General features: G+C 41.2%; 1 long non-coding RNA gene across 1 annotated transcript; it reads left to right on the top strand.

Moving 5' to 3' along the window:
- The first annotated feature begins 294 nt into the window (after positions 1-294).
- Positions 295-4,619, top strand: LOC115514129. The gene is made up of 3 exons (XR_003968883.1): positions 295-337; positions 2,663-2,808; positions 4,232-4,619. It is a non-coding gene; the product is annotated as an uncharacterized LOC115514129 (long non-coding RNA).
- The last annotated feature ends 15,503 nt before the right edge of the window (positions 4,620-20,122 follow it).

The raw sequence follows: 20,122 nt of genomic DNA, 5'->3' as shown, positions 1-20,122 counted from the left end.
TCCACTCCTACCATTTATTTATGTGAGATTTCCAGAAAAGGCACATTCATAGAGACAGATAGCAGATAAGTAGGGTCTGGGCCTGAGGGTGCAAGCCAGGATTGACTGAAAATGGACATGCAGGAAATGTTTATGGTAATAGAACTGTTGTAAAAATGGATTCAAATAATGGTCGTGGAACTCTGAACATTGACTAAAAAATCATTAAACTGTACACTTAACAATGAGTGTTTTTTTTTTTTTTTTAGTTATAAAGTAATCTCTACACCCAATGTGGAGCTCAGACCTACAACCCTGAGATCAAGAGTCAACATGCTCCACCAACTGAGCCAGCCAGGTACCCCAACAATGAGTAAATTTTATTGCATGAAAATTATACCTCAATAAAACTGTTATGAAATGCTAAAACAAAACAGAAAAACTAAACTACAAGGAAGAAGTTGTTTCCCAGGGAATGGCACAGGTGACAATTGTAGTGTTCAAAATGATTTCAGTGACGCAGAGACATCCTTACTGTTTATGTAATGCTTTAATGTAGTTTAGAAGACATGTAGCTTATGTCTTGAAAATTGAACTTATTGATAATACTGCTTGTGCTGAAGCTAAAGTAGTTATAGAAGTGATAAAGATATAAGTAAATTTAAAGAAATCCCAATTAAATGAAGGAGGTGAGTGGCCATTGCAAGACCAGAGAAGTTGAATGTGGGTGATAGAAATCACCCAATCCAAAATTGCCAAAATGGAAAATTTGCCATGGGATAAATTTACGAAAGGAAAATGCATGTCATAGAAATGAAGTGTGGATGCATAAAATGATCAAATTTATTTATTTATTTGTTTGTTTGTTTATTTATTTATTTATTTATTTATGAGAGTGTGTGAGAGCAAGGCAGAAGGGTAGAAAGAGAGAGAGAGAGAGAGAGAGAGAGAGAGAATCTTAAGCGGGCTCCACACTTGGCACAGAGCCCAATGCAGGGCTGGATCCCATGAACCTGGGATTGTAACCTGAGCTGAAATCAAGAGTCCAATGCTCAACTGACTGAGCCACCCAGCTGCCCCTAAAATGAATGAATTTATGGTGACAATAAGTCCACCCCGTGGTGTGTCAGAATGAGGGTGAGGGTGGAGGGGGCTTTCACCTTTATTTCCTGTATCTGTCTTTTTAAATTAAAAAAAAAGGTTGGGGTGCCTCAGTTGGTTAAGTGCCCGACTTCGGCTCAGGTCATGATCTCGTGGTTTGTGAGTTCGAGCCCCATGTCGGGCTCTGTGCTAACAGTTCAGAGCCTGGAGCCTGCTTCAGATTCTGTGCCTCCTCTGCCCCTCCCATGCTCATGCTCTGTCTCTGTCTCTCAATAATAAATAAACGTTAAAAAAAATTTAAAAATAAATAATAAAAAAGATTTGTTTATGAGCACTCAGGGGTGTGGAGCAGTTGTGGTGTTGAGTATGTGTGATCTCTCAGTGTCAGGGTGGTCCAGGGCAAGTAAGGCTTCATTTGGAGGTCCTGGGTTCCTCATCTAGAGAAAGGATGATAGTAGCACCTTTCTTATAGGGTGGTGAGGAGGGTTAAAGGAGTTAGTGTGTGCAAAGCACAAGTCAGGACTGAGAAATGCTTACTGAATCATAGGTGTGTCAAGGACGACACTGTTTAGGCCCACGGGATACAGCAGGGAGGAAAGGAGGCAGAAGGAACCTGCTGACCAGCATTTATAGGCTGGGAGGAGGAACAATGGAAGATACAATATGCAGACCAAAAAGAATGAAGAGTGCTCAGTGATGGCGGGGCGGGTAGGAGGGGGACATCTAAGGTCTGACCAGATCAGAAGGGTAGGGTAAGACAAAAGGTAGAGAGGCTGGGGGTGCTGGGCTGAGGCTAGTGTGATTATCAACAACAATAATGATAGTAAGAAAAAAATAAAAGTGTTGGGAGTTGGCCCATTTCTTGCAGCCTAAACTGTTTTTCTCTTAACTGAGAGAGCATATGTAAAGCAGGTGGCTCAGAGCCTGGCATTCTTGAAGCTGTTTTAGGAGCTTCCGAAGTGGCATATGACGCCCAAGAGGGTTGAGGTCACCTGTTCCTCAGGCCTCAAATCCCTACCCACCACTCCCTCCCCCCCAGTTCCTTCTGCATCCTGCCTCCCTCCAGGGCTCATTAATGCCAAAGTTTCTAACAGGTGTGCTGCCAGGGAGGCAAGCATCTCTCAGGAACCATAACAAGGCCCTTGGTTATGCCAAGAAACTTACTGGGCCTGCAAGTCTGCTAGAGGGAGTAGATGTAAGCAAGTGTGTCAGCTGTTCCCAGTGGGAAAGGACCCAGAGCCTCCAGCTGGTGTGAAGCCAGATGTCTTTGGCAACAGCTCCAGGGAGACCTGCCAGGGCTCCAAAGGTGAAGTGAAGTATTACTGTGCCCACTGCAGGAACAGGAACTGTCCTTTTCTGCTAGATCCTTCCTTTGCTGGCCAGAATGATCCCTCAGCATTCCTTACTTGGCCCAGACCCCACAGCCCTTACTTCTCTCCTGGATGGGCTCTTTAATGGGGGCATAACCTTGGTCATCCACTCTTGGTGTTGTTCTAGGGATGAGAGGGAGTTTGGTGTGTTCATTGGTTTCCAAAACTTAACTGAATGTAAGTACTGTGTCTTACTTATTGTGTAAGTACAGGATAGAGTGAAGCAGATGCCAAAAGAGGGACAGAGAAGATACTGAAGGAGTGGGGGGAGTGACATCTTCCACCTGGGGACTCCAAGCAGCTTTCTGGAGAAGGTTTCAGACCAACTCCCTATGTACTCACTTCATCTGACCTGAAGGTGGGTGCTGGGCTCAGGGTTCCTCAAAGTTTCCCTTGGGCCTTGCCATACTCTAGGACTGTACCTGAAAGTACTGAGGTCTCTTGTGAAAGTGACTTTTGTTCACCAGTACTCTAGCTCAGCACAGAGGCAGAGTCCAGACTTGGAGGGACCCATCATAAGTCCAGCATCCAGGGTGAAACCAGATTGGCTTGGTCACTGACCATATGGAAATCCATGAGGATTCAGTTCCAGGAATGCATGGTTCTGAGAGACCATAGGCAGAGCCTTGAGCATGGAGGGAGGACCTGCTCTGAGACATGAGCCTGTCACACCTATCTGAGTCTGTTTTCACATCTGTAAAATAAGAAGGTAGAATGGGGTGATCTCAAAAGGTCTCTTCTGACTCCGAAATACCTCACTTTCATGGCATTTCGATTTGTCCTGTTTCCAACATCTTTGCTGAATATCCTGCCCATTATCAGGGTGGGTTAAGGCCAAGATAAAGAGCATATTTTCTGGACTGCCTTTATTACAGTTAGATAAGGTGACCCATGTGACATATGATAGGGCACCCATCCCCAAATGTTTCCCAAGTACCCCTTCCTGGGATTGTTCTTCCTATCTAATTGATCCCTGGAGCTCTTGGCCTGGACCTGGGACATAGTAGGAGTTCAGAGAAAGAGCTGTTTGTCCTCAGAGCTCTTCCAACCACTGGCTTCCCTGCCCTGGGTTGGTACAAAGCTGGTAATTGTCTCAGGAGGACCTATAGGGGTATCCTTTAAGACAGGGAGAACATGAGGAGACTGGGCTCCCACTCATTCCCATTATGAGAGAGTCAGGGTGAGTTTGCCAGAAAAGTCCTTCTCATCAGCCAGTCCTCAAAGGCAAGAATTCAAGGAAAGAAAATGAATGGTGTAAAGTGCCCTGGTGAACAGGAGAGAATAACATGTAGAGGTTATTTTGTCAAATGCCTACAGCGTACCCTGCTTCCAATTTTCACAAGTGAGGAGACCAGGAAAATACTAGGCTAATCATGGGCCACCTCTATCCTCCAGCCTCTACAAGGATGAGGTCGTGGGAATGTTTCTTATCTGGGTCATAACTGACCTCTTTCCTTCCTGATCACCTGCCTCTAGGACCTGATTTAAAAACACCTGTTTGGGACTTCATGCCCAAAGCTGATTAGACTCCTCAGTTCATTTCTGTTCCAGCTTCATCTGTGCAAGCCCTTTCTCTAGTTTTTAAATTTATTCACTTCTTCAAATTCAGTGATTTATTCTCTGTTATGCTCATGGCCCACCCACTTCCCTCCCCTGACATTTCTGACATGTTAGCATGTTTGTAGGTTGTTAATCTGGGGTGCCTGGATTTGTAACATGTGCAAATGGCATGTGCCTTCAATCTTTTCCCATTTCTCCCCTTTCCTGTGTGTGTCTTTCAGCTTTTCCACATGTCTGCTCACCCCCAGTGATGCTGAAGATCCTGGTTCCCACCCCACCCTGGAGGATTTCTTGGTGGCATGTGCCAAGGAGAGAGTTTGAGCGGTCACTGTCTACCATGAAGCCCCAGCTCGTGCTCATTTTTTCAGACCTGACTTGCCAGTCTGGTTCCAGCCCATTGTGAAACTGAATAAAAGAAACTTAATTTAAAATGGAGTGGGGAGGGGCGCCTAGGTGGCTCAGTGGGTTGAGTGTCTGACTTTGTCTCAGGTTATGATCTCACAGTTCACGAGTTCGAGCCCTGCATCGCTCTGTGTTCAACGCAGAGTATGCTTTGGATCCTCTGTCCTCGCCCCCCCCCACCTCACTGCCCCTCCCCTGCTCACACTCTCTCTCAAAAATAAGTAAACATTAAAAGTAATAAACAAAAAACAAACAATAATTAGAAAGACAAATATCATATGACTTCACATATATGAGGACTTTTAGATACAAAACAGATGAACATAAGGCAAGGGAAGCACAAATATAAAAAACAGGGAGGGGGAAAAACATGAGAGACTCTTAAATATGGAGAACAAACAGAGGGTTAGTGGAGGGGTTGTGGGAGGGAGGATGGGCTAAATGGGTAAGGGGCATTAAGGAATCTACTCCTGAAATCATTGTTGCACTATAGGCTAACTAACTCAAATATAAATTTGAAAAATAGTTAAATAAAAATTTTAAAAAATTAAAACTAAAATTATAACATCAAAAGAAAAAAAAAACCCAAATAAATAAAATGGAGTGGGGAGGCCAGAAGGGGGCGCTCTCACGTGCCACCAGTCCTGGTCCATAGACTCCAACAGGAAGATAAGTACCTTGCATTCCCAGCAAGAAGCCTACTTTACCGCTCCCGTAGGGGGAAGGAAAAATTTCTCCTTGTCCAGCAACAAGCTCAGACAATAGGAAAATACCACAACTCAGCCAATGAGAAACCATTACCACCCTGAACTCTTGTTTTCTTCCAATGGATTTTCATTCAAAGCAGTCCCTCCCAACTTCTCATTACTCTCTACAGTAAGATTTCTCTCCTTTGATCTTGGGACTTAACTATGGCTTTTTCTATAGCTTGCTTGCCCTAAATCACAATTCTTCTGCTATTCCTGAATAAATCCTTTTTTTTTTTTCCTGGAAAAATGACTGGCTGCTTACTTTTAAGGTTGACACCACAGTCCCAGCTGGCTACTTTTCTCACACATTTGGAACCTCAGCTGACTGGCCATTTGCCTCACTATTCCCCTGAGCACTTTCCCTTCCTTCTAGAATGGCCTCTCCATTCTGTGCCCCTTACGTGGGGTTATCCAAAGCCTCTACAACCTTCTGAGCTTGGGGACTCTGACAGGCTAAAGTATTTGTGGGTGACTCACACCATTTCCTTCCTGCAGTTGTCTTTGTGGGATGGTGAATTTGAGCTGCTAATGGCAGGATGATATTTATTTTACTTTGTTTTATAGTATGTGAAGGGTTGTATGTAACTCTTAGGTACTAGCTCAGGACCACACACAGAAAGAACCAAATAGACTAGACTTTTCTGAATGGCCCTGGAAGGGGGGTGCTGGGAGTAAATATGCCTGCTCCACAGAAAGGCCCAGAATTGTCCTGCCAGGTTGTCCTAGGTATAGTAGGTCTCCAGCCCTGTGGACTTCTGATAGCTACCACAGTAGGTCTTCAGGAGGTACGTGGACATACTGTAGTCCCAAGAAACTCAGGAATAATGGTGGCTGTTGGGTGGGGAGAGGAGAGGTCATCCCATTAGGAACTCTCAGCAGCATTTGGAAGTTTCTCCATTCCAGCCCCTTGCTCACCAGCTTACCCTGGCCAGGATCCTTGGTTTGGCTTTTGAGATTCCAACAATTGTGACTCATCCTCTCTGCCTGCATGTTTCCTACTACCCTTCAAAGTGCCCATTCCATCAAGTCCCACCACACCCATCTTTACCAGCATGCCTTTGCTAAGATTAATAACAATAGGCAAGAACTAACACCTAGTCTTGCTAGGTACTGGGCCCATGCTTCACAGACTTCACTCATATTACTGCTAGAGCAACCTTCTGAAGTAGGTACTACTATCCCCATTTTACAGAGGAGAACACTGATTTACAGAGAGGCTAGGAAGCTTGCCCAGGGAAGAAGACAGGAAAGATGGTATAGTCTGGACTCCCTTTTCCTCTTTCTTTCACCAAAGACTAGATTTGTTTTTCTAGGCCTAGTTCCAATGGCTACGAAAGCCTCTCTAGCTAGCAGGCTAATGTGAATAATAACGCTTTACAAAAAAACCAACAATCCTATTTCTTGTGTCTAATCTCACCTTTACTTTTTTGATGAAATGACCCATGATTTGCGTTTATTCACGAAAACAAAAACAAAAACAACTCCCCCCCCCCCCCCCAACCGGTACCCACGATTTATTGTCTGGCCTGTTTGGATTCTTGGCTCTCTGCTGCCCTCTGTTGGCTGCTTGTTTTCCTGAGCAGGGAAGGGAAATCTCTGATCCCAACTAATGCACAAGGGCAGATGTTTGTTTTCCAAGGGTCAGATTATGGGGTAAAGTGTGAATATGACAGATACGATCCTGGTTTTTAATTTTTAATGAACTACTTTAATAAACTAAAACACAACCAGTCTGCAACTTCACGTGTAAAATAATTTTTATATTCATTAAAAAAAATTGATCTGGTTATGATGAAGATTTGCTATACATGTGCCCCAAAGTCCCCCAGTGAGCTGAACTGGAAACTTGGTGGGAAAGGAATTGATAAAGGCAAAACCCAGTGGCCTATGAGTCTTTTTAACTGTTTATTAAGAAAATTTCAAGCATACACAAAAATTATCTCAAACTCTGATGTTTGTCCTCCTAAACCAGATTCTTATTTCCTTTGTTCTCCTATTTTCATGCATATTTTCTTTCTCTCTCCCTCTCCCTCATTTCCTTATTTTAACAAACTTCTAAGTTTGGAGTTGTGCACAGTGAGACTAGTTATGAGATTATTACAACTAATTTCAGTTAGTTAATTGAATCATGTGTCTGAACATGGGGGCAATCCTATGGGAACATTTTGTAACCTAGAACTCACCACATTTCTGGGTCCTAAGTATTTAGTAGGTATTTTTCAATTGAAAACCTGGTCCTTGTCCAAGGAAATGAATTAAAGACACAAAATCTATGCCAAGAAATGCAAGTAAAATGAAATAGAAATCTCTTATCACCAGCAGAGGCAAAGACTGTAAAACATGTATTTGGGTGATTGTAGTGCAAATTCCTGCCTTAATGGATTTGGCTAAATTGTTATCTGAATTTTCTTCCAGTCTAGAGGTCCTAAGATTATAGATAGTCTGGTTGACACATCCAAGATACTTATGATTGAGGGGTGTAAAATCCTGGAGAGATATGAGTTGGCATGGGTTTAAGCAGGGAATGCTTCCTGGAAGAGGAGACTTTGGATCAAATTGAAATTTGGACAAAGCAAAAAGAGGGATAAAAATGAAGAGTATAACTAGAAAGACACTTAATATTATATAACTTAAAACTAATTTGGTACCTGGGCCCTATATAAGTGGCTATCAGTAGATGATCAGTAAAATATATTATGGCCCATCCACACAGTGAAAAACATTGCACCTCTTGAAAAGTATGAAGGGAACTTGTAATAGTGGTTGATTTTGGAGGTCAACCAGGCGGCAGGAGGAAGAAGTAAAAAGGAGACACACTTTTCACTATGTATACTTTCCTATGTTTTGGATTTGATACCTTTTAAAAATGCACATGGTAGGGGCGCCTGGGTGGCTCAGTCGGTTAAGCGTCCGACTTCAGCTCAGGTCACGATCTCACAGTCCGTGAGTTCGAGCCCTGCGTCGGGCTCTGGGCTGATGATGGCCCAGAGCCTGGAGCCTGCTTCCGATTCTGTGTCTCCCTCTCTTTCTGACCCTCCCCCGTTCATGCTCTGCCTCTCTCTGTCTCAAAAATAAATAAGTGTTAAAAAAAAATGTAAAATATTTTTTAAAAAAATGCACATGGTAATTTACTTTAATAATTAATTTGGAGAAATATAGGCAAAGAATGGAGTGTTTCATAGACAAAGCAAAGACTCTTCTTTTACTATAATTAATCCATAAATGATTATCAAAGACAAAATACACTCAATAGTTAAAGAGTTGATTTTATTCAAGCTATTGTAATAGGGAAATCATTTGGTGATGAGGGAAGTCTCAAAGAAGAGGAGGGAAACTTAAGGTTTATAAAACTAGGGAGTTTACCAAGGAAGGGTAGGGGCAGGTTTTATCTTAGACTGTGCGAGAGCAGGATTGGTCTTTTGTGGTTAGCTCCTTAACCATTTCTGGAAACCCAAAGGGTGGTGGGATTTCTTTTTTTTTTTTTTTAATTTTTTTTTCGTTTATTTATTTTTGAGACAGAGAGAGACAGAGCATGAGCGGGGGAGGGGCAGAGAGAGAGGGAGACACAGAATCGGAAGCAGGCTCCAGACTCTGAGCCATCAGCCCAGAGCCAGACGCGGGGCTCGAACTCCCGGACGGCGAGATCGTGACCTGAGCTGACGTCGGAGCTTAACCGACTGCGCCACCCAGGCGCCCCAGGGTGGTGGGATTTCTTAACCATTCCTGTTTTTATCTATCTATGTATTCCACCACAGGGCTTGAACTCACAATCCTGAGATCAAGATCTTATCTGAGATTAAGAGTCTGATTAAGAGTCTAACCAACTGAGCCACCCAGGAGCCCCTACTGTCCTGTTTTTAGGCAACACAAGTCTCATTAACTATCTCACCCAGTCTCATGGCTTTAAATATCATCTATATTCTGAGTTAAAATTACCACAAATTTGGAAATAATCTGGAGGATAAATACATATTCTTTTAATGTTGTTTCACAGGCTCACACCCAAGTTATAAATACCGTAGGGGAGTATTCCCATGTTTGTCATTGCTATTTACTATTTGATTAGAGCCCAAGCACTGTGAGTTTACATCATTAACTTGTAAATTTCTGTCTGATGGAAAAGATTTAATTAATTACCCTGAGGACATTAACCAGTTTTGTACCTAACCTTGCAGTTTTATTTGATCATTCCTTTATTAGATTGCTTATAAATCCCAACTTCTCGAGTGCTTTTGAACCTTTACCATATTATTGTTTGCTTCATTAATCAGTATAAGTTGAATAAAATCTTTGACACATATTTATTTTATATTTGTACAAGGTTCAGGTTTTTACCTTTAAAAAATTTTTGTTGCTTGTGTGAACTCACTTGAGAGAACAGATACACTTTGCTGAAGAAGTGCACCTCATGGACTGTCTAAACCCAAGTATGTCAAGTATGTGTCATGTGGGCACCCAGAATGCTTCCTGAAGCGTAAGAAATTTATTTTACTGTGTCTCTTTTTCTTTTCTGGTGTTGTGTGTTTGTGTCCTGTTTTCATTTCTGGTTACTGGTCAAGTTTGGTTCAGGCTCTGTGCAGACATAGTAGATAATTATTCCCTTTTGGTGGCAGCAGTTATTGAGTCTGGATTCATGGTTTGAGTGGTGATGATGTCTGTCAGATGCAGACATCTGCATTTATTGTTGAGTTTGCAATTTACTACCTGGTTTGAGCCCAAACACTGGGGAGGGCCATGTTAATTTATGGGTTTATGTCCAGTGAAAAACATGATTGCAAAGGCCTGATTTATTGCCTGATAGGACATTAAACACTTTTATATTATGGAATCTTATTTGAACATGATTTTATTTTTATTTATTTTATTATATTTTAAAATTCCAGTATAGTTAACATACAATGTTATATTAGTTTCAGGTGTACAACACAGTGATTCAACAATTCCATACAACACCCAGTGAATGATTTTTTAAATATTGTTGGATTTGGTTTGCTAATATTTTCTTGAGGATTTTTGCACCTATGCTTATCAGAGACACTGGCCTGTAGTTTTTTTGTTTTTTTGTTTTTTGTTTTGAGTCTTTGTCTGGTTTTGGTATCAGAGTAATGCTTACCTCATAGAATGATTTTTGGAAGCTTTACTTCCTCTTCTATTTTTGAAATAGTTTGAGGAGAAGAATAGGTATTAATTCTTTAAATGCTTGGTAGAAATTGCCTGTTAAGGTGTCTGGCCCTGGACTTCTGTCTTTTGGGAGTTTCTTTATTACTGATTCAATTTCATTGCTGGTAGTTGGTCTGTTCAAATTTTCTATTTCTTCCTGATTCAGTTCTGTATATGTCTCTAAGAATTTAGCCATTTCTTCTAGGTAATCCAGTTTGTTGGCATATCATTTTTCATAATATTTTCTTATAGTTATTTGTATTTCTGTGGTGTTGGTTGTTATTTCTCCTCATTCATTTGTAATTTTGTATTTGCGTCCTTTCTCTCTCTTTTTCTTTTCTTTTCTTTTTCTTTCTTTCTTTTGTTCTTTCTTTTTAAATGAGTCTGGCTAATTTTGTTAATCTTTTCAAAGAATCAACTCCTGATTTCATTGATCTGTTCTATAGTTGTTTCAGTTTCTATTTCATTTATTTTTCCCTAATCTTTATTATGTCCTTCCTTCTATCAGTTTTGGGTTTGTTGTTGTTATTTTTCTAGCTTCTTCAGGTGTAAGGGTAGATTGTTTATTCGAAATTTTTGTGGCTTTTGAGGTAGGCCTGTATTGCTATAAACTTTCCCCTTAGAACAGGTTTTGCTGCATCCCAATGATTTTGACCATTGTGTTTTCATTTTTATTTGTTTCCATGTACTTTTTAAATTTTTTATTTGATTTCCTGAATGTTATTTAACCTCCACGCATTTGTGTCTTTCCAGATTTTTTCATGTGGTTGATTTCACGTTTCATAGCATTGTGGTCAGAAAAGAAGTAAGGTAGGATTCAATTGTCATGAATTTGTTGAGACCTGGTTTGTGACCTAGTATGTGATCTATTCTGGGGACTGTTCCATGTGCAATTGAAAAGAATGCATATTCTGCTGTTTTAGGATGGAATATTCTGAATATATCTGTTAAGTCCATCTGGTCCAGTGTGTCATTTAAAGCCTTTGCTTCCTTGTTGATTTTCTATTTAGATGATCTGTCCATTGATGTAAGTGGGGCATAAACATCCCTTACTACTTCTGTATTATTGTTGATTAGTTCCTTTATGTTTGTTATCAACAGTTTTATATATTTGGGTGCTTCCATGTTGGGTTCATAAATATTTATAATTGTTATATCTTCTGTTGAATTGTCCCCTTTATAATTATATAGTGTCCTTTAGTGTCTCTTATTACAGTGCTTGTTTTAAAGTCTATTTTTCTGATATAAAGATTCTTAACCTGGCTTTCCTTTGACATCCATTTGCATGATAAATGTTTCTTCATCCCCTCACTTTCTTTTTTCTCTTTTTTTAATTTCAATTATTTATTTATTTATAAATGTTTTTATTTTATTTTTGAGACAGAGAGAGACAGAGCATGAGCAGGGGAGGGGCAGAGAGAGAGGGAGACACAGAATCTGAAGCAGGCTTCAGGCTCTGAGCAGTCAGCACAGAGCCTGACGTGGGGCTCGAACTCACATACTGTGAGATCATGATCTGAGCTGAAGTTGGATGCTTAACCGACTGAGCCACCCAGGCACCCTAAGTCTTGTATTTAAAAAAATTATGTATTTATTGTGAGAGAGAGCATGAATGGGGGAGGGACAGAGAGAAAGGAACAGTGAGAATCCCAAGCAAGTTCCATGCTGTCAGTGCAGAGCCCAATGTGGGGCTTGATCCCATGAACTGTGAGATCATGACCTGAGCTGAAATCAAGACTCAGATGCTTAACCAACTGAACCACCTACGTGCCCCCTGAGTTTTGTATTTTTATCCATTCCGTCACCCTATGTCTTTTGATTGGAGCATTTAGCCCATTTAAATTCAAGTTAATTATTTATAGATATGTATTTATTGCCATTTTGTTACTTGTTTTGTGGTTGTTCCTGAAGATTTTCTCTGACCCTTTCTTGTCTTTCATATTTTGCTGATCTTCTTTTTTTTTTTTAATGCTTATTCATTTTGAGAGACATAGAAAGAGAGAGTGGGGGAGGGACAGAGAGAGAATCCCAAGCAAGCTGCATGCTGTCAGCACAGAGCCCAGCACAGGACTTGATCCCACAAACCCTGAGATCATGAGCTGAGCCAAAAATCAAGAATTGGACGCTCAGCCAACTGAGTCACCCAGGTGCCCCCTTGCTGATTTTCTTTAGTGACATATTTGGATTCCTTTCTATTTACTTTTTGTATATTTATTAGTGTTTTTTGATATGTGGTTACCATTAGGTTTGTCTAAAACCTCTTCTGCACTAGCAGTCTATATTAAGTTGATGGTCATTTAAGTTTGAACCCATTCTTATCTCTTCTCCCCATGTTTTAGGTATATGTAGTATATTTTACATCCTCTTCTGTGAGTTCCCTGACTGATTTTTACTGTTTTTGTGTGTCCTATCTGTATACTGTCACTTTTGGTCTCTCCTTTCCACTCAAAGAGTCTCCCTTTTTTCTTTTAAGTTTTTATATAAATCCCAGTTAGTTAACATATAGTGTAATATTATTTCAGGTATACAATATAGTGATTCAACACTTCTGTACAACACCTGGTGCTGGTAACAACAAGTGCACTCCTAATTCCCATTACTTAACCCAACCCCTTCACCCACCTCCCCTCTGGTAACCATCAGTTGTTCTTTATAGTTAAGAGTCTGTTTCTTGGTTTGCCTCTCTCACAGAGCATTCCATTTGTGTGTGTGTGTGTGTGTGTGTGTGTGTGTGTGTGTGTGTTATTGTCAAATTGGCTAACATATAGTGTGTAAAGTGTGCTCTTGGTTTTTGGGGTAGATTCCCATGGTTCATCACTTACATACAACACCCAGTGCTTATCCCAACAAGTGCCCTCCTCAATGCCCATCACCTGTTTCCCCCTCTCCTCCACTCCCCATCCACCCTCAGTTTGTTCTCTGTACTTAAGAGTCTCTTATGGTTTGCCTCCCTCCCTCTCTGTTTGTAGCTACTTTCCCCCCCCCCTTCCCTTCCCCCATGGTCTTCCATTAAGTTTCTCAAGATCCACATATGAGTGAAAACATATGGTATCTTTCCTTCTCTGACATACTTATTTCACTCAGCATATTACCTTCCAGTTCCATGCACACTGCTGCAAATGGCCAGATTTCATTCTTTCTCATTGCCAAGTAGTATTCCATTGTATATATAAACCACGTCTTCTTTATTCATTCATCAATTGACAGACACCTTGGGCTATTTACATATCTTGGCTATTATAGATAATGCTACTATAAACATTGGGGGGCATGTATCCCTTTGAATTAGTATTTTTGTATTTTTTGAGTAACAAAGGAGCTGGCAGGCACCATTTTTCTCGCCAACCACCCAGCATAAACACATGCCATCTGTGGGTACCAGCTAGGTGCCAACACTCACTGACCCATTAACTTGCTAACACAGCCACATACTCTCCCTGTGCTTTGGTGGATCTACTTCCTCCAGCAGACCTGCCTTACTCCTGGTGCTGTGGGTCCCCCTCCAATACTCTCTTGACCAGAGACCGTCCAAAGCAAACCACAAGCTTGGCAATGTGCAAGTAGGCCTGACATGTGCCAACACCACTCCAAAAAGACTCCTGCTCCAGGGAGAGGGGAAAATCTCCACACACCAGTCAGATGGAGGCCCCAGCAAGGGCCCTGTACACCAATGAAAGCTTCTCAGTGGACAATACACAGAAAGCCCCCTGCAGTTTGGTGTTACTATACCTCGCAAACACCTGGTCTGCCTCCACTCAAGCCTAAGGCAGTTCTTTTTTTAATTTTTTTTAACGTTTATTTATTTTTGAGACAGAGAGAGACAGAGCATGAATGGGGGAGGGTCAGAGAGAGAGAGAGGGAGACACAGAATCTGAAACAGGCTCCAGGCTCTGAGCTGTCAGCACAGAGCCCGACGCGGGGCTCGAACTCACGGACCGCGAGATCATGACCGAGCCGAAGTCAGCCGCTTAACCGGCTGAGCCACCCAGGCGCCCCAAGCCTAAGGCAGTTCTAGACTGGCCCACTAACACCACAGGGATCACACAGCCCACAAGAGGTAAAGAGCCATTGCAGATGACTGGACTGAAGGAAAAAGTGGCTCAGCCACAACAGCAGGATGCATGCAACACATAGGACACATCCCTGAAGTGCCAGATTCAGGCTAACAGGGAGCATTGCACTTCAGGGCATTACAAGATCTCATCCTCATAAAGCCACTACTTTAAAGAGCAGGAGACTTAGCTGACTTTCCTAACCCACAGAAACAGAGAGACTCAGGCAAAATGAAGAGATAGAAGAACATGTACCAAATGAAATAACAAGACAAAATCAAGCAAGAGGGGTGCCTGGGTGGCTCAGTCAGTTAAGTGCCCAACTCTTGATTTCAGCTCAGGTCATGATCTCACAGTTCTTGAGTTCAAGGCGAGCCCTACATAGGGCTCTGCACTGACAGTGTGAAGCCTGCTTGGGATTCTCTTTCTCTGTCCCTCCCCCACTCATACATATGTGCTCTCTCTCTCTTCTCTCTCCCCTCCCCCAAAATAAACATTCTGTAAAAATCACAGCAAGAGTCTCCCCACCATTTCTGTCCTTCCAGAACATGCTCTGAGATGTGTAAACTATGTCCTTCCATATGCCCCAGGTGTTTTTCAAACTGTGACTTCTTTGCTGCATCTCCATGGGCTGTTTTTTGTGCCGTCTCTTTAGGGACAAGACTGTTTTCTCTAACCCTCTTGCTTCTTCCAGAGACAAGCCCATTGATTTTTAAAATTGCAGGTTTTTCCCTGATGATGAGTGGCATTCATGTGCCTGTTGGCCATCTGGATGTCTTCTTTGGAAAAGTGTCTATTCATGTCTTCTGCCCATTTCTTCACTGGATTATTTTTTTTGGGGGGGTGTGGAGTTTGGTGAGTTCTTTATAGATTTTGGATACTAGCCCTTTATCCGATATGTCATTTGCAAATATCTTTTCCCCTTCTATGAGTTGCCTTTTAGTTTTGTTGGTTGTTTCCTTTGCAGTACAGAAACTTTTTATTTTCATGAGGTCCCAATATACAAATCAAAGCCACACTGAGATACCACCTCACGCTGGTCAGAGTGGCTAAAATGAACAAATCAGGAGACTATAGATGCTGGCGAGGATGTGGAGAAACGGGAACCCTCTTGCCCTGTTGGTGGGAATGCAAACTGGTGTAGTCACTCTGGCAAACAGTGTGGAGGTTCCTCAAAAAATAAAAATAGAACTACCCTATGACTCAGCAATAGCACTGCTAGGAATTTACCCATGGGATACAAGAGTGCTGATGCATAGGAGCACATGTACCCCAATGTTTATAGCAGCACTTTTAACAATAGCCAAAATATGGAAAGAGCCTAATGAATGGATAAATAAGATGTGGTTCATATATGCAATGGAATACTACATGGCAATGAGAAAGAATGAAATCTGGCCATTTGCAGCAACGTGGATGGAACTGGAGGGTATTATGCTAAGTGAAATAAGTCAGTCAGAGAAAGATACCATATGTTTTCACTCATATGTGGATCTTGAGAAACTTAACAGAAGTCCATCGGGGAGGGGGAGGGGAAAAAGTTACAAACAGAGAGGGAGGGAGGCAAACTGTAAGAGAACAATACAAAGAACAAACTAAGAGTTGATGGGGGGTGGGGGAGAGGGGAAAGTGGGTGATGGGCATTGAGGAGGCCACTTGTTGGGATGAGCACTGAGTGTTGTATGGAAGCCAATTTGACAATTAGTTATATTAAAAAAATAAATAAAATTGCAGGTTTTAATTCCCGCTCTTTGTAAGAACTTACAAAATCTGGCCCCTCTCCTTTTCAATGTCAATTATCTTCTCTGTGTAGGTTCCTTGATGTGATAGTCTGTTTCTCTCCCTTCTCTATACCAGCAGGAAATCCTATAGGTACATTTAAACTTCCCACTCTGTCTTTGCCTTTCTACCCCCTTCAGTGTGGCCTCTTCTCTACATTTAGTTGTGGAGTTTGTTCTGCCAGTCTTTGGGTCATTTTCTGGGTTATTTACATTGATGTGAGTGTTATCTAGTTGTATACGTGGGACGAGGTGAACTTAGGGTCCTCTTACTCCACCATCTTCCCAGCAATCCATTCTTTGATTTCTCAAAATAAATTTTCTAATGGCCTTTTCTCATGGAACTACCTTTACTGTTTGAGTTTCCCATTAATTAATGAATTGCATAAAATCTCTGACACATGTTCATTTGATACTGAATGAGAATTGGGTTTTTTTTTAACACTTTTTAATGTTTGTTTTTGAGAGACAGAGAGACAGAGTGTAGTGGAGTAGGGGCAGAGAGAGAGGGAGACACAGAATTCCAAGCAGGTTCCAGGCTCTTAGCTGTCAACACACAGTCTGAGGCGGGGCTTGAACCCATGAACCATGAGATCATGACCTGAGTCAAAATCCGGCATTTAATTGACTGAACCACCCAGGTGCCCCTAATATTTTTTTAATGTTTATTTACATTTGAGAGAGACTGAGAGGGACAGAATGCAAGCAGGGGAGAGGCATAGAAAGAAGAAGACACAGAATCTGAAGCAGGCTTCAGGCTCTGAGATGTCAGCACAGAGCCTGACGCAGGGCTCGAACCCACAAACTGTGAAATCATGATCTGAGCCAAAGTTGGCCGCTTAACTGACTGAGCCACCCAGACACCCTGTGAATATTGTTTTTAATGATGAAAAAAACAAAACTTTTACAACCCCATACAGAAAAGAAATGTATGATTCAATCTTCCCTTTATTTAAAAGTTTTTAATCATGAATTAAGAGCAAACATTTTTAAACATCCGATGACAGAAATGGTAAATGAAATTATTCAGAAAGGAAGGCCCTTACTTCTCAAAAAGAAAAGGGAGATGACCCAAATAGATAAAATCATGATTGAAAATGGAATTATTACAAGCAATCCCTCAGAAATACAAGCAAGTATCAGGGAATACTATAAAAAATTATGTGCCAACAAACTGGACAACCTGGAAGAAATGGACAAATTCCTAAGCACCCACACACTACCAAAACTCAATCAGGAGGAAATAGAAAGCTTGAACAGACCCATAACCAGGGAAGAAATTGAATCAGTCATCAAAAATCTCCCCAAAAATAAGAGTCCAGGACCAGATGGCTTCCCTGGGGAATTCTACCAGACATTTAAAGCAGAGATAATACCTAACCTTCTCAAGCTGTTCCAAAACATAGAAAGGGAAGGAAAACTTCCAGTCTCATCCTATGAAGCCAGCATTACTTTGATTCCCAAACCATAGAGAGACCCAGCAAAAAAAAGAGAACTACAGGCCAATATCCCTGACGAATATAGATGCAACAATTCTCAGCAAGATACTAGCAAATCGAATTCAACAGCATATAAAAAGAATTATTCACCATGATCAAGTGGCATTCATTCCTGGGCTGCAGGGCTTGTTCAACATTCGCAAATCAATGTATGTGATACATCACATTAATAAAAGAAAAGACAAGAACCATATGATCCTGTCATTCGATGCAGAAAAAGAATTTGACAAAATTCAACATCCTTTCTCAATAAAAACCCTCAAGAAAGTCAGGATAGAAGGAACATACTTAAACATCATAAAAGCCACTTATGAAAAGCCCACAGCTAATATCATCCTCAATGGGGAGAAACTGAGAGCCTTCCCCCTGAGATCAGGAACATGACAGGGATGTCCACTCTCACCAATGTTGTTTAATATAGTGTTGGAAGTTCTAGCATCAGCAATCAGACAACAAAAGGAAATCAAAGACATCAAAATTGGCAAAGATGAAGTCAAGCATTCACTTTTTGCAGATGACATGATATTATACATGGAAATGCCAATACCCTCCACCAAAAGCCTGCTAGAAATGATACGTGAATTCAGCAAAGTCTCAGGATACAAAATTAATGTACAGAAATCAGTTGCACTCTTATACAATAATAATGAAGCAACAGAAAGACAAATAAAGAAACTGATCCCATTCACAATTGCACCAAGAAGCATAAAATGCCTAGGAATAAACCTAACCAAAGATGTAAAAGATCTGTATGTTGAAAACTATAGGAAGCTTATGAAGAAAGTTGAAGATGATATAAAAAACATGGAAAAACATTCCGTGCTCATGGATTGGAAGAATAAAAATTGTTAAAATGTCAATACTACCCAAAGCTATCTACACATTCAATGCAATCCCTATCAAAATTGCACCAGCATTCTTCTTGAAGCTAGAACAAGCAATCCGAAAATTGGTTGGAACCACAAAAGACCCTGAATAGCCAAAGTAATTTTGAAGAAGAAGACCAAAGCGGGAGGCATCACAATCCCAGACTGTAGCCTCTACTACAAAGCTGTCATCATCAAGACAGCATGGTATTGGCACAAAAACAGACATAAAGACCAATGGAATAGAATATAGACTCCAGTATTGGACCCACAAAAGTATGGCCAACTAATGTTTGACAAAGCAGGAAAGAATATCCAATAGAAAAAAGACAGTCTCTTTAACAAATGGTGCTGGGAGAACTGGACAGCAACACGCAAAAGAATGAAACTAGACCACTTTCTTACACCATACACAAAAATAAACTCAAAATGGATAAAGGACCTGAATGTGAGACAAGGAAACCATCAAAACCCTAGAGGGGAAAGCAGGAAAAAACCTCTCTGACTTCAGCCGCAGCAATTTCTTACTTGACACATCCCCAAAGGCAAGGGAATTAAAAGCAAAAATGAACTATTGGGACCTCACGAAGATAAAAGTTTCTGCACTGCAAAGGAAACAATCAACAAAACTAAAAGGCAACCGACAGAATGGGAAAAGATATTTGCAAATGACGTACGAGACAAAGGGCTAGTATCCAAAATCTATACAGAACTCACCAAACTCCACACCTGAAAAACAAATAATCCAGTGAAGAAATGGGCAGAAGACATGAATAGACACTCCTCTAAAGAAGACATCCTGATGGCCAACAGGCACATGAAAAGATGCTCAACGTCGCTCCTCATCAGGGAAATACAAATCAAAACCACACTGAGATACCACCTCACGCCAGTCAGAGTGGCCAAAATGAACAAATCAGGAGACTATAGACGCTGGTGAGGATGTGGAGAAACGGGAACCCTCTTGCACTGTTGGTGGGAATGCAAACTGGTGCAGTCACTCTGGCAAACAGTGTGGAGGTTCCTCAAAAAATTAAAAATAAAACTACTCTATGACCCAGCAATAGCACTGCTAGGAATTTACCCAAGGGATACAGGAGTGCTGATGCATAGGGGCACTTGTACCCCCAATGTTTATAGCAGCACTTTCAACAATAGCCAAATTATGGAAAGAGCCTAAATGTCCATCAACTGATGAATGGATAAAGAAATTGTGGTTTATATACACAATGCAATACTACATGGCAATGAGAAAGAATGAAATATGGCCTTTGGTAGTAATGTGGATGGAACTGGAGAGTGTTATGCTAAGTGAAATAAGCCATACAGAGAAAGACAGATACCAAATCTTTTCACTCTTATGTGGATCCTGAAAAACTTAACAGAAGACCATGGGGGAGGAGAAGGAAAAAAAATGTTAGAGAGGGAGAGAGCCAAACCATGAGAGACTCCTAAAAACGGAGAATAAACTGAGGGTTGATGGGGGGTGGGAGGGAGGGTAGGGTGGGTGATGGGTATTGAGGAGGGTACCTTTTGGGATCTGCACTGGGTGTTGTATGGAAACCAATTTGACAATAAATTCATATTAAAAAAATAAAAATTGAGA

Source organism: Lynx canadensis, chromosome A1 (genome assembly GCF_007474595.2).
Source record: "Lynx canadensis isolate LIC74 chromosome A1, mLynCan4.pri.v2, whole genome shotgun sequence".
NCBI lineage: Eukaryota > Metazoa > Chordata > Mammalia > Carnivora > Felidae > Lynx > Lynx canadensis.
The sequence above is the reverse complement of the archived record's forward strand: the minus strand, read 5'-3'. Positions and strand labels throughout refer to the sequence as shown.